At 42.5% G+C, this 24,369-nt stretch overlaps 1 protein-coding gene across 3 annotated transcripts in view; it reads left to right on the forward strand.

The window, feature by feature from the left end:
* The window catches only part of LOC137373977 (transmembrane protein 87A-like), a 92,182-nt gene that overhangs the window by 848 nt on the left and 66,965 nt on the right, over positions 1-24,369 (forward strand). The window lies entirely within an intron of this gene.

Raw genomic sequence — 24,369 nt, forward strand, 5'->3', positions numbered from 1 at the left:
CCCTACCCAGCTGGACAAGAGTGGAGAGCTGTTGGACATGAGGGTGGTTTAATCGTCTGTATCAAAGGCTGCATGCTGCTTGGATAATAAGAATATGAATAGGGTAAAAGCAAAGAAGTCAAGGGTTATAAGCTTCACAATTGTTAAAAATTCACGTGTCTCAGCTGTTTCTACTTTCCATAAACCCAACCTCGCAGATGCAAATTCTGGGTAAGTAACATTTTACGATTGCTCACCTCAGTCTTCAGTGCTTTTCAAAATAATACTGGTGTTGTAGTTTCAGAATCGTAATGGCACTGGAGGCCATTCGGCCCATCGAGTCCATGTCGGCTCTCTGCAGAACAATCCATCAGTCCCATTTCCCAGCTCATCCCTATAGCCCTGCAAGTTTATTTCCCTCAAGTTCCCATCCAATTTCCTTTTGAAATCATTCATCGTCTCAGCTTCCACCACTCTCGTAGGCAGCGAGTTCCAGGTCATTACCATTCTTTTTTTTAAAAAATCCTCCTCACATCCCCCCCCATATCACTTGCCCAAAATCTTAAATCTGTGTCCCCTAGTCCTTGTGTACCATCTGCTAATGTGAATAGCTTTCCTTTGTCTACCCTATCCAAACCTGTCACAATCTTGTACACCTCTATCAAATTTCCCTGCAATCTCCTTTGTTCCAAGGTGAAGAGCCCCAGCTTTTTTTTTGTTTGTGGGATGTGGGCGTCTCTGGCTAGGCCAGCATTTATTCCCCCATCCCTAATTGCCCTTGAACTGAGTGGCTTTCATTTCAGAGGGCATTTTCAGAGTCAACCACATTTTGGAGTCACATATAGGTCAGCCCAGGTAAGGATGGCAGATTTCCTTCCCTAAAGGACATTAGCGAACCAGGTGGGTTTTTACAACATTCATGGTCATCATTAGACTAGCTTTTTAGAACCCATGTACCCAGAGCATTAGCCTGGGTACTGGATTACTAGTCCAGTGACATTACCACTATGCCACTGCGTCCAAGAGCTTCTCCAACTTCACCTTGTAAATAGAATTTCCCATCACTGGAACCATTCTGGTAAATCTCTTCTGCACCCTCAAAGACTCTCACATCCTTCAAGTATGGTGACCAGAACTGGATGCAATACTCTGGTTGTGGCCTAAACCGAGCTTGAGAAAGGTTTAGCATAACCTCCCTACTTTTGTACTTGATATCTCTATTTATGAAGCCCAAGATCCCATATGCTTTGTTGACTACACACTCATTCCTATTAGCATTTGCAGCCAGCCAGAAGTACCAAATAGACTATCTATTTTGGCCTCCTCTGAGGCTCCCAGCATCACACTTGCCAGTCTTCAGCCTATCTAGTTCACCCCATGTGATAAAGAAATGACTGAAGGCACTGGATACTCAAAAGGCTATAGGTCCTGACAACATCCCGGTCCTAGTACTGAAGTCTTGTGCTACAGAACTAGCTGCACCCCTAGCCAAGCTGTTCCAGTGCAGCTGCAATGCTGGCATCTACCCAACAATGTGGAAAATTGCCCAAATCTGTTCTGTCCACAAAAAGCAGAACATATCCAATCTGGCCAATAACCACCCCTATCAGTCTACTCTCAATCATCAGCAAAGTGATGGAAGGTGTTGTTGACAGTACTATCAAGCACCACTTAAACAGCAACCTCACTGATGCTTAGTTTAGGTTCCATCAGGGCGACTTGACCCCTGATCTCATTACAGCTTTGATCCAAAAATGGACAAAAGAGCTGAACTCTAGGTGAGAGTGACTGCCCTTGATATCCAGGCAGCATTTGACTGAGGATGGCATCTAGGAGCCCTAGCAAAACTGGAACCAATAGGAATTGGTGGGGGGAGTGGGGTGGGGAGGGGGAAACTCTCCACTGGATGGACTCATACCTAGCACAAAAAGATGGTTAGGGAGGTTATGCTTCAGCTGTACAGGACATTGGTGAGACCACATCTGGAGTACTGTGTACAGTACTGGTCTCCTTATTTAAAGGAAGGATGTAATGCGTTGGAAGCGGTTCAGAGAAGGTTTACTAGACTAATAACTGGAATGGGCGGGTTGTCTTACGAGGAAAGATTGGACAGGCTAGTCTTGTATCAGCTTGAGTTTAGAAGAGTAAGAGGTGACTTGATTGAAACATACAAGATGTTGAGGGGTCTTGACAGGGTGGATGTGGAAAGGATGTTTCCTCTTGTGGAAGAATCTCAAACTAGGGATCACTGTTTAAAAATAAGGGGTCGTCCATTTAAGACACAGATGAGGAGAAATTTTTTTCTCTTGAGGGTTGTGAGTCTTTGGAACACTCCCTCAAAAGGCGGTGGAAGCAGAGTCTTTGAATATTTTTAAGTCAAAAGTTGATAGATTCTTGATGAGCAAGGGGGTGAGAGGTTATTGGTGGTAGTCAGGAATGTGAGGTAATCAGTTCAGCTATGATCTTATTGAATGGTGGAGCAGGCTCGAGGGGCTGAGTGGCCTACTCCTAATTTGGATGTTCGTATGGTTGTGGTTGTTGGAGGTCAATCATCTCAGTCCCAGGACAATCACTGCAGGAGTTCCTCAGGGTAGTGTTCTAGGCACAACCATCTTCAGCTGCTTCATCAATGACCCTCCCTCCTTCATAATGTCAGAAGTGGGGATGTTCACTGTATGATGTTCAGTACCATTCGCAACTCCTCGGATACTGAAGTAATCCATGTCTGTATGCATCAAGACCTGGGCTGATAAGTGGCAAGTAATATTTGTGCCACACAAGTGCCAGGCAATGACCATCTCCAACAGGAGAGAATAGAACTACCTTTCCTTAACGTTCAACAGCATTACCATCACTGAACCCCCACTATCAACATCCTGGGGGTTACCATTGACCAGATACTGAACTGGACCAACCACATACTGTGGCTACGAGCAGGTCAGTGGCTGTGAATTCTTCAGTGAGTAACCCACCTCCTAACTCCTTAAAGCCTGTCCACCATCTACAAGGCACAAGTCAGGAGTGTGATGGAATAATCTCCACTTGCCTGGATGAGTGCAGCTCCAACAACACTCAGGAAGCTCGACACCATCCAGGATAAAGCAGTCTGCTTGATCGGCACCCCATCCACCACTTTAAACATTCTCTCCCTCCGCCGCCAATGCACACTGGCAGCAGTGTGTACCATCTACAAGATGCACTGCAGCAAATCACCATGCCTCCGTCAACAGCACCTTCCAAACCCACAACCTCTTTCACCTAAAAGAACAAGGGCAGCAGACACATAGGGACTCCACCACCTGCACATTCCCCTCCAGGTCATACACCATTCTGACTTGGAACTACATCGCTGTTCCTTCACTGTCGCTGGATCAAAATCCTGGAACTCCTCCCTACCTGCACCAGATGGACCACAGTGGTTCAAGAAGGCAGCTTACCACCACTTTCTCAAGGTAAATTATGGATGGGAAACAAATACAGACCTTGGCAAAATGCATCACCTCACATCTCTCTATTAAATTCCTTCTGCTACTTGTCTGCTCATTCTGCTAGCCTATCTATGTCCTATTGCAGTTGATCGGTATCATCCTCACTGGCTGCCACACCTCCAAGTTTGGTGGTATCAGAAAATGTTGAAGTTCTACTCTATTCCAATATCCAAGTCGTTTATGTGTATCAAAAAAAAGCAGTGGTCCTCGCACTGAACTCTGGGAAACACTGGTGTTGATCATCCTCCAGTCTGAAAAGCAACCATTTACCACAACTTGCTGTTTTCTGTCCTTAAGCCAATTTTTTTAAATCCAAGCTGATAGTGACCCTCCTATTCCACAAGCCTCAATTTTGTTAAGCAGCCATTAATGTACTTTGTCAAAGGCTTTCCTAAAATGCATATAGACAACATCCATCGCATTCCCTCCATCAACCATGATGGGCAGCGCACTGGTTAGCACTGCAGTCTCTCAGCTCCAGCGACCTGGGTCCGATTCTCAGTACTGCCTGTGTGGAGTTTGCAATTTCTCCCTGTGACCACGTGGGTTTCCGCCGGGTGCTCCGGTTTCCTCCCACAGCCAAAGACTTGCAGGTTGATAGGTAAATTGGCCATTGTAAATTGCCCCTAGTGTAGGTAGGTGGTAGGAGAATGGTGGGGATGTAGTAGGGAATATGGGATTAATGTAGGATTAGTATAAATGGGTGGTTGTTGGTTGGCACAGACTCGGTGGGCCGAAAGGCCTGTTTCAGTACTGTATCTCTAAAATAAAATAAAAACCTTCTGTTACTTCCTCAAAAAAGATCAATTAGATTAGTCAAGCGCGATCTGCCTTTTACAAATTCATGCTGGCTCTCCCTAATTAACTCAAACCTCTCCAAGTGCCTGTTGATTTTTTTCCCCCGATTATTATTTCTAAAACCTTACCCATCACAGATGTTTAACTGACTGGCCTGTAGTTACTAGGAATGGCCTAACACCCCTTGAATAAGGGTGTCATATTTGCCACTCTTCAATCCTCTGGTATCTTCTCCCATGTCTAGGGAAGGTTGGAAGATTACGGCAAGCCCTTCTGCTATCTCCACTTCCACTTCTTTTTGCAACCTGTTCTGGACCAGGCAACACAACTACACTAAACATAGATTTTCACTTCATCCATTATCGCTACCATTTCTGCTTCTACCAATATTTTGTCAGCATCATCTTCCTTAGTAAACATCGATGCAGAGTACTTAAGTATTCTAGCCTCGCCCTTTGCCTCTAAGCATATATCACCCTCGTTGACCCCAATGGGTCCCATCCCACCTCTTACTCTTACTACCCACTTGCCAGTAGAAGATTTTTGGGTTCCCTTTTATGTTGACTGCCATTTTATTCTCTCTTTGCCACTCTTATTTTCCTCTTCACTTCCCCTCTCAACTTATTGTATTGGGCCTGGTTCTCGCTTGAAGAATTCACCTGGCATGCATCAGACACCTTTTTTTTGTTTCATCATATTCTCTATCTCCCTCATCTTCCAAGGAGCTCTGGCTTTGGTTCCCTTACCTTCACCCTTGTTGGAATGTACCTAGCCTGTACTTGAAGCATCTCTTCCTTAAAAATCACCCACTGCTCCATTACAGTTTTTCCTGGCATTCTTTGGTTCCATTTTATCCTGGATAGATCCCCTCTCATTCCAATTTGGAAGCTGTACTTTAGATTGTTCCTTGCTGTTCTCCATGGCTAATCTAAACCCTATGATACAAAGGTCAGTCTTACCCAATTACTGACACTTGGTCTACTTCATTCCCCAGCACCAAATCCAGCAAAGTCTCCTTCCTATTTGGACCTGCAGGCTCCGCTCAGAGCTGGGGTTAAGTCTATACAGTCATTTTACATTAGGGTTCTTGCACCTAACTGAGAGATGTCATGTCTGGCCTGGTGGAAGGAACAATTTATTTATCTACTCTAAATAAAAGACATGAAATACATAAGTTGCCAGTCAGAATTTGCATGGGAAACTGCTGCAAATAGCACCCGTATCTGAAAAATGATAGCCCAAGATTTTTGGCATTCACAGTTTTCCTTTATTTGGAGGAAGAAGATGGGGCAATGTTTCAGATGGGCTAGTCCCCACAGCATCACTAATATCAGCCTATTCTTTCAAATGCTGATTGGACCACTGCAGAATTTCCTAATTTTTATTCCTGATTTCCAGCTATCGTACAGCAGCATTTAAGGTGAAGCTAAAGTATTTAAGGTGAAGGGTCACTGACCTGAAACGTTAACTCTGCTTCTCTCTCCACAGATGCTGCCAGACCTGCTGAGTGTTTCCAGCATTTCTTGTTTTATCAGATTTCCAGCATCTGCACTATTTTGCTTTCATCTTGTGGCCTACCCTGTTAGATTTGTTCATGCACCTTGATCAACAATGGGACCAAGAGTGTGTTTCCCTACCCAATGAGATTAAAAGATTGAGAAATAAACAGAGGAAGTAGGGTAATTTTGCATCAAATCGGGTACAGAAAGACAATAGAGAAAGAAAGATTGGATTAAGAGACAGAAACAAGAAACAGAAAGGAAAGGTAAGAAAAGCTGTAAAAATTTAAAACTTGGCATTTTTAAAATCATCTAAACAATTGGCGATCTGAAGGAATGAGATTCCAGGTTTTGAATTTCTGAGCCAGAGAGGGCAGTCATCATCAATTATAACTTTTTTAGGATGCTGTTAATTACTAGACTTAACTTTGTGGTAAGTTTAAGGGCACTTAATGTGCAAATACCGCAACTTTATGAAAATCAGGAGGTTAAGCACAAAAATTACATTTTTGTGAAGCACACAAATCGGCCAGCAACTTGTGACAATTCGCAATTCACAGATTATCTTCCTTGTAACAAGTCACTGGCTGATTTGTGCATTCATAGCGGCATACATTGTTCAGGCGCTGTTACTTTTTTCAACAACATCTGTGGCATTAACAGCCTTCCTTAACGTGTGAATATTCAATGTGCAGGGCCACACAACATGACTGAGCAGCCAAGTATCTATCTTGGTTGGGTCCCTTCTGTCTGATGTTGATATTTTTAAAAGAAATATATAATTTTCATGTAATCTAAATTATAGAGTTTGATTGTAAGACTGCTGGAAAGCCTTTAATCATTGTAAAGCACCTCAATTGGATCACCACCTAGTCTTCCATATTCAAAGGAGTACAAGCCTCATTTATACAACCTATCCTTCTGGAAGTCCATATAAATAACATCCTTAGACACTCCCCTATCTTCCATGCTGGCTCTTCAATCAATTCATATTTTCCCAAGTGCTGAGTCACTCTATCCCTAACATGATAGTAACTTCCCCACAACTGAAGTTAAACTAATAGTCCTATAATTTCCTAATTTATCTCTCTCGCTCTTCTACGCTAGCAGTTTTCTGATCCAAGAGGGCAACTCCTGGATTGAGTGGTTTGAAAGATCATGACTAAAGCATCTACAATTTCCCCATCACCTTCATTTAATACCCTGGGTGGAAAGCATCAAACCCTGGAGATTTATCTTTAGACTCATTATTTTCTCCAGTTCCATTTTTTAATTTAGATTAAATCTGGTTAGTTCCTCCCCATGATTTATTTTTTAGTTTATCTTGGTTCTCTGGTATTTTAGCCTCATCCTCTACTGTAAAGACCGATGCAAGATAAGTGTTTAGCAAGTCTGCCATTTCCTGATTTTCAATTACAGTGTTATCTATGTCTGTCATTAAGGGAATTACTCTTAGCCACCATCTTTCTCGTAATGTAAAAACATTCGGTGTTTTCCTTGATATCCTTCACAAACTTTTTTTTGACTTTTTTTTCCAGTTCCAACTACTTTCCTTATATCTCTTTGCTGTTCTTTATCTCTTTGCTGATTTTTATATCTCTGTCACAGTCTGCAGGATCTGTACTATTCTTTGCATTCATTTAAGCTCTTTTTTAGTTTTATACTATATCTTGCTTCTCTTGTTGACTGGGGTTATTCGATTACGTAAGTGAGCTCTTGCCCTTTATTGGTATGTATAGGTATTGTATTCTACCAAATACTACTTTGAACACTTTCCACTGTTAATCTGTAGTTTTATCTGCCAATCATTCAACCTGATCTCAGGTCAATTTCTACCTCATCCCTCCAAAGTCCACCTTACCTAAATGTAAAACCTCATGACTCTTATCCTTCTCATGCCCACATTGTCCTGATACGGCGGTAGTGAGCCTTAATCAGTGTGCTGAAGGTGTTCCCGCAAGGCTATTAGGTAGAGCTGCAGGATTTTTGCCTCAGCAACAATGAAGGAACAGTTCCGCTGCCTTGTGGGCTCCCCATGCCCTCCCCCCAAAGGGCACGTATCTTCCTTTGCTTCAAATAGTTCCCTTAACAAAATGGTCTCGCACTCCACTGCTGGTTGTAGTAAAATATTCCATGCTCCAAAAGTCCTTGGTGTAGAGAAGTGTTTCTTAAACTCATTGCTCTTTTACTTACAATGTAAATTGAATGTTCCCTCCTACTGACCACCCCAATAGGAGGAAATAATCCTTCTGTATTAAATCTCTTCATTTTAAAAGCCAATATTAAATCATCTTTGCTTTCTCTGTTCCAGTGGAACTAGGCCTAGTATCTCAATGCTATAGTTTCTCATCCACAGGATCATTCTGATGATTCTATGCTGAAGATAGCTTTATTCTTTCTATAGTGCACCATGGAAAACTGCAGACTTTTCTCAGACTTTGTATAAATTTCTCATTACTTTTTTTATACCCTTGTATTCTATGCCTCCACTTATAAAACCCAGAATACACAACCTTTTTTATGGTTTTACATACCAATACTCATTATCAGAGAATTGCGTTTCTGCACTCCTAGGTGTCTATTCATCTATGTTCTTTGGCCTCTTTCCACCCAGAAGCAGGGACCCCCAACTGATTTTTTTTTTAAAACCCCTTTTTTCTAAGAACACAATTGTAATATGTTAAGATAGTCAAAGGAGTTGATAGGCTAGACAGAGAGAAACTCTTTCCTCTACTGGGGGAGTCTAGTCAAGGGGCATAACTTTAAAATTAGAGCTCAACAGTTCGGGGTGATGTCTGAAAGCACTTCTCCATACAGGGTAGTGGAAATCTGGAATTCTCCCCAACAGTTGTTGACACTGTGGGTCAATTGAAAATTTAAAAATGGAAATTCATTTTTGTTAGGCAAGGGTATTAAGTGTAATATTAGGCAAGTGAAGCTAAGGTGGATAGATGAAGTCACGATGCATGATCTAATTGAATGGCAGAACAGGCTCGAAGGCTGAATGCCCTACTCCTGTTCCTGACTGCTGCTCCAGCTGAGAACATTTAACTTAGCACAGCCCAGAAAATGAGAGCTGGGACTTTATTACCGGGACTACATGGTGCATTTACCCACTAAGCCATTGAGGAAGCTTAGTTTAATCGAGGAATCTGCTTTATATGTTAAACACTGAAAATAAGGTCTCCACCCCTGCCCTTGGGGAAGAAAAACATGTTACACTTTTTTCTTCTGATCTGTTTACAGTGACTACTGCTTAGGTTTAGATTGTGGTTGTTGAATTTTGGACCTATTAATGTGTCCAGTTACTGCGCATTACTCATTTATTTACATGGTTAACGTCAGTAAAAGTTAATTTTAATCTGCAGTGCAATTGTTGATGCTGTCCTACCAAACCGGGGTTGCATATGGCAGGAGTATTTTTAAGTTGTTTAACACTAGGGTGAAATACTAGTGGTTACAGCTCTGTTAATTAGTGTCCTATTGGAAGCAACTGAAGCAGTACAATTTATTTTTATTCTCTGCATGTGGGCAACACTGACGGGGCTTCATTTATTGTCCATCTGTAGTTGCCTTAGGTAAAGCATATTGAGCTTCAGTTTATAATAGCAGTATGCATAAAGCAGCTAGTACATGGCTTTCAGCCTGTAGCAGCAGAGATGTTTTATCACGTTTGTGCCATCTTGTTGGAGCAAAGGTCCAGGGAACACTATGTACTTTGTGTTATCATTGCCAATATGAAGACTTGTGTGTGTGTGTGTGTGTATATATATATATATATATATATATAATCACATTTTACATCAGGATGTCTCTCAGCCAATGAATCGTTTTTGAAATGTAGTCACTACTATTAAATAGGTACATGTGGCCAATTTACACACAGCAAATTATCTTAAACTTTGAGATAAATGACCAGTTAATCTGTTTGAGCAATTAATATCGGCCAGGAAACTAACAAAACCCCGCGTTCTTGAAAGCAATAATGCTATCAGAAGCAAATAATGCCTCAGTATAATGTTTAAATCCTCAAGTGGGGATATAAATCTGTGACTTTCTGACTCGAGAACCAAATCTACAGAATATTAAATTAATATTCTGGAATGACCTTATCCATTCCTCTATCTTATTGATCTGAGATCTCCTTCCGCTGGCCTGGTCTCTGGACTTCCCATTTCTCAGACCAGAACTGGACACAATCTTCAAGATGCAGTCTGACCAGAGCACTACAAACCAGTGTACAGTTTGATCAACGCTTCCTCTGACTTGTATTTTATTATTCTGGTTGTAACATTCACATTAAGCAACAGGAAGAATCAAAGCTAACTAATACATGATTTTAATTCCAAGAATAAACTGAACCAAGAAATCTTTGTGTAATGTCAGGCAAACCCCTCACCTGCCAAGACTGGAGTACACATGATTTTGCCACATGAACATTCAAACTTAAAATTGCAAGTTTCTGGCTGAAAAGACATTTGCATAGTAACTAGCAGAGTTGGAACAGGGGACAAAGGACCATGCCCTGACCCATTCAACCAACAATGGACTTTTGATTAGAAGAAGCTGAAGATTGGGGTGGGGGGAGCGGGTGGAAGCTAGCATTCCAGGTTGGCTGCTTAGATAGCAGAATCCACAAACACAGAAGAAGTGGTCAGACCATTTTTTTAGTCACAAGACTAACTGGCTGTTGAGATTTGAACTTCCAACAAGGGATTTGAACTCAGAAAGCCATGTTCCCAGTTGGAGCAGAACCTCCTCTCCAGTCCTGCCTGCCTCCATCTCTTTCCCATGGAACTGAATCTCGTGAAAACACATGAACCTCAGAGAAAAGTCTTCTACACGAACAAGGTTTAAGAACAACACTGGGCTCTGGCGAACAGCAAGACTACCTACCATCAAGTGAGCTCAAAAGACAGTAAACAAGAAACTCTTCTGATATTGCCTCAAACCCTTCTACTATAGTTTCCTCTTTTTTTTCTGTCCATATTTGCATGTGTATATCACGTGCATGCTAGTGTGTGCACATCATATATCCATAGGCGTCAACCGTATTAGAGTTTAAGTCTAAGTTTTAATAAATTTCACTTTTCTCTTTTAAACCTGAGAAAACCTGTTTATGCTCATTTCTTTGCCTTATATTTGGAAAACTGTGAACAAGGATTCACAAAGGGAGAGCTCAAAGCACAGTGTGTTTAAAATTAAAGCCCTGTTACAATAAGACCAGGTAAAGACAGCAAAAGATCCCTAGACACATTTCTCACCTGGTCGTAACAGTAGTTACTCAAATTGATGACTGCTCAGATGAATGTTTAGACCCAAGTCCACCACTTTCTGGAGCCAATTTTTACACACTTTTACCAGCATTTTCTTCTTATACAGTTACAGGTTATAAGCAAGCATCTCCTAACCCAACAACCACAGTTCAAGTCAATATCTATTTATAGGGACACAAGTGAAACCCCAGTTAATGCTCACCACCTGCCTAGAATTAATCACAAATAATATGCAATTAAGAGATTCCTTTCTCTCTTTCGATAAGAGTGTTCCTGTGCATCCCAAAATTTCAAAACAAATTAAATCAAAAACATCCACATTCTGTATAAAGCATGACATTGCGAGGCGCTCCTCCTCTAGGACCTCTCATAACTTCTTTGTTCAAGCATTTCTTTTTGTAAAATAGGATAGTTGATGACTTGCACCACCCATTTAATTTTAGATTTCCTTTCTCTAGCATTTGTTTCAAGCCAGCAAGGTCAATCCATAACCGTTTCTCACACACTTTTCATAGTGTACATTATCCCGCAATAAGTTCTTACCTACATAAGTCAGTGGGTATACCACCTTCAGTCATGTACATGGTACAGAATCTCCTTAAAATATTTGACACATAGAATCCCATATCCACTGCCTCCAAGAGCCAGTGTTTCAGCTGCCTATATACTTTTAATAACTCTTTTTATCATCTTAGCTACCCAAACTAAAGGACAATATTTCTCATTTAAACTCATATGAAATATTATGAAACCAGCTGCATTAGAATACCCAAAAGGAAGATTAGCATGTGAAGCATTGCTAAAAATGACTCATATTCTTTGGCTCACCTAAGGAGGTGAACTTAAGTACTGTTACAGCCAGGTGAGGGGGGAAATCTCGGGCTCCCCTTTCGCCCTTCCTCTTATTTGACCACAACAGGGCTTATTCCTTTTTTTAAACAGTAGTTGTGCTTACCACCTCAATGAGTGTTTTACCTTTTTCCTTTAATGTGATCATGAAAGAACCAATTGGACAGGTTTTCTTGAGTTTTAAGAAGAAAGACGTAAGTTTATTATACTTAACACTCTAACCCGATTTTAAAATATGCTACACATTCACGCATACGTTCACTCGAGAATCTCACATGCACAAATAGATTACAGGAGGGAGAATAAGTAGATTTGGTTGGTTGGAATAAATGGAACTTAAATACAGTCTGTAAATCCAGTAGTCCTCAGCTGAAGCTGTATTCTTGAAGTCCTCTGGTCAAAGTGCACTTTGGTTGGCCTGCTTTGCTTAGGGTTGCTTGAAGGCAGAATTGCAGTCAGCGCTCTTCCCCCTGTCACTGACTGTAGCAGTCTGTATGCTTGGAGGGTCTTCCATTCGCAGACGTTTATCACTTGATGTTTTCTGGAGGGAGAGAGACTGGAGCAGCAGCCTTCTGTGCTGCTGTACACTCAGTTACTGCCTGTCTGTGTAACAAGACTTCTAGTTTCTTCAGCGATGAACGGGCAATCACATGGTTCTTCTCAATACACCTTTGTTTCGAATGAAGTTTATCTGGAATCTTCTAATGAAATTCAAGGTTCTACATGCCCCATGGTGTCCATTCACACTTGGAGGGGGTTGTCTCTTTCGCAATCAATGGGTGGGGATAGCCTTGACTGTCAAGCTAATGAAGCTATTCTGGGTAATTCAGTCACTTAGAGCAAGGCATTGTCCTGGTTGAGCTTCTTGTTGGACTTTCTGTCTCCAGTCCAATGTAAATGGCAGTGGCCATCTTGGCTGCTAGCTGTTTTAAAAGTTACTTGCAAGGTTTTTCCCCATTAAAAGTCTAGGGCAAGTTTCCAATGGATGAAATTAATATGTCCCATTTGGCATATAGGGTTTTTCCTGACCATACACATTTCTCCAGATTTAAATGTTTTATTTGCCTTTAAAACATTCTCGGCTTTAGGGTGTTTCATTGTAGTACTTTAATTCCAACACATTAAAACTAGCACCTGGTCTAGTCTGAGTGCCCAACCAGTTTAACAGGCCAATCAAGCTTCACAGTTGCTCTGTCTCCTCTTTAGATATAACATCATCTTTCTATCATGACCTTGCATGATTAACCGGGATGGGAGTAACACTCTCTAAGAATATTGATTTTAAAAGTTAATACAGACCTACTCTGTTTAATATCTAAACCAATATGTTTAGAAGCCCCACAAGCCTGATTCCCAATTTTAAATTCTTCTTTTGGGCCTCCTTATCTCGAGAGACAATGGATACGCGCCTGGAGGTGGTCAGTGGTTTGTGAAGCAGCGCCTGGAGTGGCTATAAAGGCCAATTCTGGAGTGACAGGCTCTTGCACAGGTGCTGCAGAGAAATTTGTTTGTTGGGGCTGTTGCACAGTTGGCTCTCCCCTTGCGCCTCTGTCTTTTTTCCTGCCAACTACTAAGTCTCTTCGACTCGCCACAATTTAGCCCTGTCTTTATGGCTGCCCGCCAGCTCTGGTGAATGCTGGCAACTGACTCCCACGACTTGTGATCAATGTCACACGATTTCATGTCGCGTTTGCAGACGTCTTTATAACGGAGACATGGACGGCCATACTCTAACCTTAATAACACTTCTCAAATTCTACAGTACCACCCTGTAAGAAATCATCAACATGCATCATGAAGATACCTGTAAGTTTTCCTTTATGACACCAATAAAATATTGTGCTTTTAGTTGAACACATACTATTTTCAGCAAAAAAGTCTCACCAGAAAATACCCCATCCTGGAAGCATCATTCAGGCCATGGATGCATTTGTTTAGTTTCCACAGTTTTCCTTCTGCACCTGCTGCCTCTTTAGGTGAGTTCATAAACACTTCTGAAAAGTATCGCCCTGCAAAAATGTGGCTTTTATGTCAATTGTTCTACACTCGCATGAATATGTGGCCAAAACAGCTAAAAGGATTTTCAAGATTACTTTTCCAGCTGTGGGAGAGCCCACTCTAACTGTATCTGTATCACCAAGTCGCTCTTCAAAACCCCGAGCAACTGGCCTCACTTTAGCCTTAAGTCTCATCTGCAAGTACCTTTTTGGTCCGAATCCACCTATGTAACAAAGCTGGTTGCCCCTCCAGAATAAACTACAAACATTCTCCAACTATCTAATTCCCTTTTTTGGTCTCTTTATTGGCAGCCACCAAAACGTCAATCATGAGGACTTCTGCTTTTAGTTCTGTTCAAAGACTGTTGTGTGACCTTCATTTCAGGGTATAGTCTATTGAAGCTATGATGTCTATTTGCATTTTTATGTCTGTTAGGACTACTACTGTAAGATCTCCCTCTCACATTTTCAGAGGCTCTTTCTCAGGTACGTGATCATTTTCTGATACAAGAGTCACTTCCAGGCCCACTCAGTCCTTGCACTGCGTTTTTTTATTCTCCACTCTTTCATCCCATTCTGCTAGTCCATGGGCCTCATTTCTTGGCCATCATTCTGAACATTCAACCAATATTTAAACTTGCTAGTAGTTTTTCCTGCACGTCCCACAATTGTCACATCCCTCCATTGACTAGACCCCTCTGGAACGTATATCACTTGAGTACCCAACCTGGGCAATTGGCGTTTGGATGCGATAGCCCCATCATGTGTCATGATTATTCACATCACCACTGTCCAGCCCTTGATCTACCATATTCTATTCCTCAGGACCTTCATCACAGGACACATAAGCAGTTGAGGTACAAGGTATCTTGTTTACTTCTGTCAGCTGCTGAGAGTCAGAGATTTTGTAATTTAATCTGTTTAATCATGAGCAAAAGACTTGCAGGTTGGTAGGTAAATTGGCCATTATAAATTGTCACTAGTATAGGTAGGGAATATGGGATTAATGTGGGATTAGTATAAATGGGTGGTTGATGGTCGGCACAGACCCGGTGGGCCGAAGGGCCTGTTTCAGTGCTGTATCTCTAATCTAATCTGAATATAGCTTTTAGAAGACGTATAAATGAAATGTACCTTTTGCAAAGGCATATTTTGGCTACGAGATCCCAGACAAGCCCCCAATTGGTTACGGCCACCTGGTGAGGGTGGTTTGCACTGTTCAACTCCCACCTGACTGCAGCAAGTATTTTTTGGTTATGAGGGTATAACCCTAACTTGTTTTATTTGTCAAATGAACAGCTGCCTTGTGGGCGTCTCGGGAGAGACCACGGCTAAGGGAGTAAACCCTAACAGAAAATCCGGAGTGGAACCCCGTAGGCGGTCATGTGTCACCTTTGGCATGTTTCCGGCAGTTCCTGCAGCCATACCGGTGCCAAACGTCGTGCTCTGCACTCCTTTGGACCCCACCAGAAAGGCCGAGAGGGGGGTTTTGACGCTTGGGCAACTCTCAACCTCCATACATTCGCCCAGGCATGCGCCATGGAGAGGTCACTCCATAGTTGCCTCACAGCGACTGACACCACTGACCACCTCTAGGCGCTTACCCATTGTCTCTCGAGACAAGGAGGCCAAAGAAGAAGAAACTGTAATAGCTTGATTGCCACGTTTGATAAATATTGTCTTACCACCTATTACCTTACTAGGGCCCTTCCATTCCCCATGACCCTCTTTTTATAATACATCAAATCTTCTGAATTAAATTCTGTCTCAGGATCATCTTATACGATGCCTCAGTGCTCTCTGAATTTTCTCCAACAACTCAGCCTTGATAGTCAGTTTCCCTGCATGTAAATCATTCAGAAAACAATGGCACTAATTGTAGTGCCTTCTACAGCAGGAGGACTATCGCACAGCACAGAAGGGAATTGGGGATTGCACCCATTGACCAATTGATGGGCATTCTATCCTCCAACCATCTGGAGTGAATTCTTTGCATGAACCACTCTTGCTGGGGGGTTGTCAACTTGCAGTCTGGTTGATTAGATAACATTTTAATCATTTCATTGATCACTGCATGATTCCTTTCACCATGTCCATTGCTGAAAGAATTTTCAGCTGCAGTATTCATGACCATAATGTTCATATTTTCACACATGTCTCTGAACTAGTCATCAATTTCATCATGGAGGCAGAACAACTTTCCATACATTCCTTGATGTTCTCGTTGCCAAGTCTCATAAGTGCTACCAACATACCAAGTTTACCGCAAGCCCACTCATACTAATAGATACCTGAACTACCTTTTCTTTTCATCCTCCCGCCATTCTTCAATCAATCCCACAAGACACAATAGCTGACCAATAGCAGCAAGAAGATGTAATGACCTATCAGCAGTAAGATCCTGCCCACATTCCCATTCTTCACCTACTGTTTCCACCTGTTCCAGTTATTCCTGCATACGACAGGCAGATTATGCTGCTTGAAACGTCAAGGCCTGCCAGTTTTTCCAAGAACTCCTATCTCAAGGAAACAGCTGCTCTTTTCAGAACAAATTTACATGGTGTCAAACTGTAAAATTGCTTTACTCAATTTACTATTTTTCTCTTGATTCTTATCACCTGATGCCATTAATACTTGTCTAACACTCTGATGAGAAACATCAGGTTTTAAGGAGATACAATAATATCCTGACTGAGTAAACTGCAGATCCACTGACGTTCCAAAAATAATTGCTTTTTCATACTCCATGTCAAGTTTCATTTGTATCTTTTTCATAGGTTTACTCAACAGCATAGGTGCCTCACTAGACACTACATCAGCACTTGTAAAATAGCATGCAAGTCATTTTATATGGAAAATGCTCATTACCACCTTTCCAAGGGCAAATAGAGATAGGCAATAAATGCTGGTCTAGCCAGCAATGTCCACATCCCGTGGCCAAATAAAAACTCCCTTTAGTGACCTCAATGTGTTATCACCAAATCTAAAGCAAGTACTACTTTTATATAAAAACAAGAAATGCTGGAACCACTCAGCAGGTCTGGCAGCATCTGTGGAAAGAGAAGCAGAGTTAACGTTTCGGTTCAGTGAACTTTCTTCGGATCTACCAAATATTAGAAATGTCAAAGGTAATAGTCAAAATGTTAAAGCAAGTGAGGCGGGGGTGGGGCAAGAGATAACAAAGGAGAAGGTGTAGATTGGACAAGGCCACATAGCTGACCAAAAGGTCATGGAGCAAAGGCAAACAATGTTTGACGACGCATCTGCTCTGATGATGCTACCTTCCATGACGGTGCTTCTGATATGACCTCCCTTTTCCTCAACCGAGGATTCCCCCCCCTCGCTGTTGTTGACAGGGCCCTCAACCGTGTCCGGCCCATTTCCCGCACCTCTACCCTCACCCCTTCCCCTCCCTCCCAGAGCCGTGATAGGGTTCTCCTTGTCCTCACTTTCCACCCCATCAGCCTCCATATCCAAAGGATCATCCTACGCCATTTCCGACACCTCCAGCATGATGCCACTACCAAACGCATCTTCCCCTCCCTTCCCCTTTCAGCATTCCGAAGGGATCGTTCCCTCCGCGACACCCTGGTCCACTCCTCCATTACCCCCACCACCTCGTCCCCGTCCCATGGCACCTTCCCCTGCAATCGCAGGAGGTGTAATACCTGCCCCTTTACCTCCTCTCCCCTCACTATCCCAGGCCCCAAACACTCCTTTCAGGTGAAGCAGCGATTTACTTGTACTTCTTTCAATGTAGTATACTGTATTCACTGCTCACAATGTGGTCTCCTCTACATTGGGGAGATCAAACGCAGACTGGGTGACTGCTTTGCGGAACACCTCCACTCGGTCCGCAAGCAGGACCCTGAGCTTCCAGTTGCTTGCCATTTCAACACTCCCCCCTGCTCTCATGCCCACATCTCTGTCCTGGGATTGCTGCAGGGTTCCAATGAACATCGATGCAAGCTCGAGGAACTGCATCTCATTTACCGATTATGCACGCTACAGCCTGCCGGACTGAACATTGAGTTCAATAATTTCCGAGCATGACGGGGCCCCCCATTTTACTTTTACATTTATTTTTAGTTATTTTTTTTAAATTTTTTACAATTTTTTTTTGATAATTTCATTTCATCTTAGTTTGTTCAGTTTGCTTACCCACTGTTTTTTTTCATGTTTGTACTTGCTGCTGTTCAATCTTCAGTCCGTTAACACCCTATCTGTACTAATGCTTTGTCTTTCAACACACCATTAACATATTGTTTGCCTTTGCTCAGCTATGTGGCCTTGTCCAATCTGCACCTCCTTTGTTATCTCTTGCCCCACCTCACTTGCTTATAACCTTTGACATTTCTAATATTTGCTAGTTCCAAAGAAGGGTCACTGACCTGAAACATTAACTCTGCTTCTCTTTCCGCAGATGCTGCCAGACCTGCTGAGTGGTTCCAGCATTTCTTGTTTTTATTTCAGCTTTCTAGCATCTGCAGTATTTTGCTTTTATATTACTACTTTTATATTCCTGAGCAATGTGTTGATCGTTTCTACTTAGTGAATCAGATAGTCCTGAATAATTCACCCCTTATCCTGAGATTGTGCCCCCGTGTTCTAGATTTCCCCGACCAGCGGAAATAATCTCTCCGCTTCTACCGTGTCCACCCATTCCACCAGCGTGTCTCTGTCCTCTTGAAGTCTATTACTACCGCACTGTTTACTAGACTTCCAAGCTTTGTGTTGTCTGCAAATGTCGAAATTGGACCCTGTACCTCCAAGTCATTAATGTATATCAGAAACAGCACTGGCCCTAGCAATGAACCTTTGAGAACTCCACTGCATATCTCCCTCCAGTCCACGATACAGCCATTCACCACAACTCTCTTTTTTTCATCCCTTAGCCAATTTTGTGCAGGACATTCTAAAGGGAGAGGATGAACAGTCAGAGGTCATGGTACACATTGGTACCAATGACATAGGTAGAAAGAGGGATGAGGTTCTGCAACAAGAATTTAGGGAGCAAGGTAGCAGATTAAAAAGCAGGACCTCAAAAGTTGGGATATCTGGATTACTCCCAGAGCCACGTGCTAGGAATAGGAGGATAGAGCAGAGGAGATGGTGCAGGAGGGAAGGCTTTAGTTTCCTGGATCACTGGGTCTGTTTCTGCCAAAGGTGGGACCTGTACAAGTTGGATGGGTTGCACCTGAACCGGAACGGGACCAACATCCTTGCTGTGAGGTTTGCTAGTGCTGTTGGGGGGGGTTTAAACTATTTTGGCAGGGGGATGGGATACAGAGTGGAGGTACAGTAGGGGGTGATGCACAGTCAAATATAGAAGAGAAACTAAGTCAGTCTGGAAGGCAGAGCAAATATAGACCTGTTAAGGCACAAGTGAAAAATGCATGGCTGGATTGCATATATTTTAATGCAAGGAGTCTTGCCAGTAAGGCAGATGAATTGAGGGTGTTGATTAGCACATGCGATTATGATATTATTGCTATCACAGAGACATGGTTGAGGGAGGGACAGGACTGGCAGCTCAATGTTTCAGGGTATAGAATCTTCAGGCAAAAGAGGAGGTGGTATTGCACTGTTGATCAAGGAGTCAATTACTGCAATAAGGAGGGATGATGTCTTAGAAGGTTCCTCAAATGAGGCCATATGGGTAGAACTTAAAAACAAAAAGGGGGCAATTATTTGGCTGGGAGTGTACTTCAGGCCTCCAAACAATCAGGAAGAGATAGAGGAGCAGATATGTAGGCAAATCTCAGAAGTGTAAAAATAGTAGGGGATTTCAACTCCCCAATATCAACTGGGATAGTCTTAGTGCAAAAGGCTTTAAGGGGGTGGAATTCTTAAAATGCATACAGGAGAGTTTTTTGAGCCAGTACGTAGGAAGTCCTACAAGAGAAGGGGTGGTATTGGACCTAATCCTAGGGAATGAAGCCGGACAAGTGGTGGAATTGTCAGTGTCGGTGGGGGAGCATTTCGGGGATAGTGATAGTTGTGGAAAAGGACGAAGAGGGGCCGGAAATAAAGGTACTGAATTGGAGGAAGGCCGATTTCAATATGATGAAACAGGATCTGGCCAAAGTGGACTTGGAGCAGCTACTTGTAGGAAAGTCGGCATCAGACCAATGGGAGTCATTCAAAGAGGAAATAATGAGAGTTCAGAGCCAACATGTACCCATTAAGGTGAAGGGTAGGTCCAACAAGTCCAGGGAACCCTGAATGTCAAGGGATATAGAGGATTGGATCAAGAAAAAAAAGGAGGCTTATGGCAGATACAGAGCACTGAAAACAGCGGAGGCACCAGAGGAGTATAGATTGTGTAGAGGCGTACTTAAAAAAGTAATTAGGAGAGCGAAGAGGGGACATGAAAAAACACTGGTGGGCAAGATAAAGGAAAATCCCAAGGCGTTTTATAAGTATATTAAGGGCAAGAGAATAACCAGGGAAAGAGTAGGGCCCATTAGGGACCAAAGTGGCAATCTGTGTGTGGAACCGGAAGACATAGGTGAGGTTTTAAATGATTACTTTTCATCTGTGTTCACTATGGAGAAGGACGATGTAGGTGTAGAGATCAGGGAGGGGAATTGTGATATACTTGAACATATTAGCATTGAAAGGGAGGAAGTATTGGCTGTTTTAGCGGGCTTAAAAATGGATAAATCCCCAGGCCCAGATGAGATGTATCCCAGGCTGTTATGTGAGGCAAGGAAGGAGATAGCAGGGGCTCTGACACAAATTTTCAAATCCACTCTGGCCTCAGGAGAGGTACCAGAGGGTTGGAGGACAGCAAATGTGGTGCCATTATTCAAGAAGGACAGCAGGGATGGACCAGGTAATTGCGGGCCAGTGAGTCTAACATCAGTGGTTGGGAAACTATTGGAAAAAGTTCTGAGGAACAGGATTAGTCTCCATTTGGAGAGGCAGGGATTAATTAGGGATAGTCAGCATGGCTTTGTCAGGGGGAGATCATGTCTAACGAACTTGATTGAATTTTTCGAGGCGGTGACTAGATGTGTAGATGAGGATAAAGCGGTTGATGTAGTCTACATGGACTTCAGTAAGACTTTTGATAAAGTTCCGCATGGGAGATTGGTTAAAAAGGTAAGAGCCCATGGGATCCAGGGCAATTTGGTAAATTGGATCCAAAATTGGCTTAGTAGCAGGAGGCAGAGGGTGATGGTCGAGGGTTGTTTTTGCAAGTGGAAGCCTGTGACCAGTGGTGTACCGCAGGGACCAGTGCTGGGACCTTTGCTGTTTGTCATGTACATTAATGATTTAGACGTGAATATAGGAGGTATGAACAGTACGTTCACAGATGACACGAAAATTGGTGGTGTCGTAAATAGTGAGGAGGAAAACCTTAGGTTACAGGACGATATAGATGGGCTGGTAAGATGGGCGGAGCAGTGGCAAATGGAATTTAATCCTGAGAAGTGTGAGGTGATGCATTTTGGGAGGGCTAACAAGGCAAGGGAATATACAATGGGTGGTAGGACCTTAGGAAGTACAGAGGATCAGAGGGACCTTGGTGTACTTGTCCATAGATCACTGAAGACAGCAGCACAGGTAGATAAGGTGGTTAGGAAGGCATATGGGATACCTGCCTTTATTAGCCAAGGCATAGAGTATAAGAGCAGGAGGGTTATGATGGTGCTGTATAAAACGCTAGTTAGGTCACAGCTGGGGTACTGTGTACAGTTCTGGGCACCACACTATAGAAAGGATATGATTGCACTGGAGATTCACCAGGATGTTGCCTGGGCTGGAGCATTTCAACTATGAAGAGAGACTGGATAGGCTAGGATTGTTTTCCTTAGAGCAGAGAAGGCTGAGGGGGGGGTACATGATTGAGTTATACAAAATTATGAGGGACATTGATAGGTTAGATAGTAAGAAACTTTTTTCCCTTAGCGGAGGGGTCAGTAACTAGGGGGCATAGATTTAAGGTAAGGGGCAGGAGGTTTAGAGGGGATTTAGTTTAGTTTAGTTTAGAGATACAGCACTGAAACAGGCCCTTCGGCCCACCGAGTCTGTGCCGACCATCAACCACCCATTTATACTAATCCTACACTAATTCCATATTCCTATCACATCCCCACCTGTCCCTATATTTGAGGAAAAATATTTCACTGAGATTGGTTGGAATCTGGAACGCACTGCCTGAAGAGGTGGTAGAGGCAGGAACCCTCACAACATTTAAGAAGTATTTAGATGAGCACTTAAAATGCCACAGCATACAAGACTACGGGCCAAGTGCTGGAAAATGGGTTTCGAGTAGTTAGGTGTTTGATGGCCGACACAAACACAACGGGCCGAAGGGCCTGTTTCTGTGCTGTATAATTCTGACTCTATGACTCTAAGCCTAATATGTGGCAATTTGAGTCGCCTTTTGGAAGTCCATATACAAAAAATCAATTGAACTGTCTTCATCCACCCTCTCTTACCTCATCAAAAAACACGATCTGCCCTTATCAGAACCACGCTGACTCTCCTGAACTTAGTCTATTCTCGTCCCAGCAACTGTTAATTTTCTTCTGGATTATTGTTTCTAAAAGCTTCCCCACCACCAACGTTAAACTCACCTGTCTAGAATTGTCAGGTCTGTCCTTCTGCCCTTCTCTGAACAAGAGTATAACGTTTACAATCCTCTAGTCCTTTGACAGCACCCTTCTATCTAGGGAGTATTGGAAGAATGTCGACAGCGCTTCTGCACTTTCCACCTTACTTCCATCAGCAACCTAGGATATATCCCATCTGGACTGGCTGACGTATCACTGTAAGTACCACCAGCCTTTCTAACACATCTTTATTTTTATCTCATCCAGTATCCTAGCAATCTCATCATTTACTGTTACTTTGGCATGGTCCTCTTCCTTGGTAAACACTGATGCAAAATACTCACTTCATACCCCAGCTATGCCTTCTGCATCCACTAATAGACCACCATTTTGGTCCCTAATTAACCCCATTTCTTCGGTGACAACCCTTTTACTGTTAATAAGCCTGTAGAAGACATTTGGATTCCCTTTTACATCTGCCAATCTACACTTTTACTATGTATTTTCCCCCTCTTATTTCCTTTTGCATTTCTCCTCTAAACTTTTATATTCAACCTTATTCTCCCTTGTATTATCAAGCAGGTATCTGTCATACACCACCTTTTCCTGTTTCATCCTACCCTCTCACTTCAACATCCAGGGAACTCAGGCTTTGGTTGCTATCCATTTCACCCTTGTAGGAATGTATCTAGACTGTAGCCAAATCATTTCCTCTTTAAAGGCTGCTCAATGCTCCATTACATTTCTACCTGCCAGTCTTTGACTCCATTTTACCCGGGTCAGATCGCTTCTCAATTCGCTGAAATTAGCCCTCATCCAGTTAAATATTTTTATTCTCGATTGCTCCCTTTCCTTCTATGGTTACAATCTAAACCTTACAATGCTATGATCACTATTCCTGAGATGCTTTCAAACTTTGACTTTCTCCACTTGACCATTTCATTCCCCAAGATTAGAAGATCCAGCAATGCCTCCTTCCTCATCGGGCAGGAAACATATTGATAAAGAAAATTCTTCTGTAAGACACTTCAGAAATTCCTCCCCTTCCCTGCCCTTAACACAATCAGTGTCCCATTCGAAAGCCTCCCATTGACGCTGCTCTATAGTTCTCAGTAATTTCTTAACAAATCTTCTCCCCTCACTCCTTCTCACAATTTGGCCTATAAAATACACTGCTAGTATAATAGCTCCTTTATTATTTCTTCAATCCAACCAAATAGATTCTGTATAATAAAAGCAAAATACTGCAGATGCTGGAAATCTGAAATAAAAACAAGAAATGCTGGAAATACTCAGCAGGTCTGGCAGCATCTGTGGAAAGAGAAGCAGAGTTAACGTTTCGGGTCGGTGACCCTTCTTCGGAAATAGATTCTGTACATGATCCTTCAAGGACCTTCTCTCTTTCTAACACTGATATTTTCCCTTTTCCCTGCCATATCTTTCCTGAATACCTTGAAGTGAGGAATATTAAGTATCCAATCCTCTCATTATTTGAGCCAGGTTTCAGTTACTTCAATATGGCTATTTATGCCTGCAACTCACCAACCTTATTAATCACGCTTTGCTCATGTACAGACGTGCACTCCAAACCTAACTTAGGCCATTTTCTGTATTTTTTAATATCCCACCTAATTCTGTTATTTCCAACTCTGTCTCTCCCAGTCCTCTGTACCTTGTTTCGACTTTATAAATCCACATCTTGATGCCTAATGCTCTGCCAAATTAGTTTAAACTCTGCCCCAAGGCTGTTTTTCTCTTTGGGCTGCATTGAGTTCAATGGAGAGAGATTAATTTTCTGTGAAGTCTGCAATTTTCCATCACTGGACAGCTAACGTCTGTCTAAACTGCAATTGATAATGGTGATCAGTAGGATCAGAATGGACAGAGACTGCTGGAGTTGTGTGCCTATCACAACCTCT

This window comes from Heterodontus francisci, chromosome 9 (assembly GCF_036365525.1).
Source record: "Heterodontus francisci isolate sHetFra1 chromosome 9, sHetFra1.hap1, whole genome shotgun sequence".
Classification (NCBI taxonomy): domain Eukaryota; kingdom Metazoa; phylum Chordata; class Chondrichthyes; order Heterodontiformes; family Heterodontidae; genus Heterodontus; species Heterodontus francisci.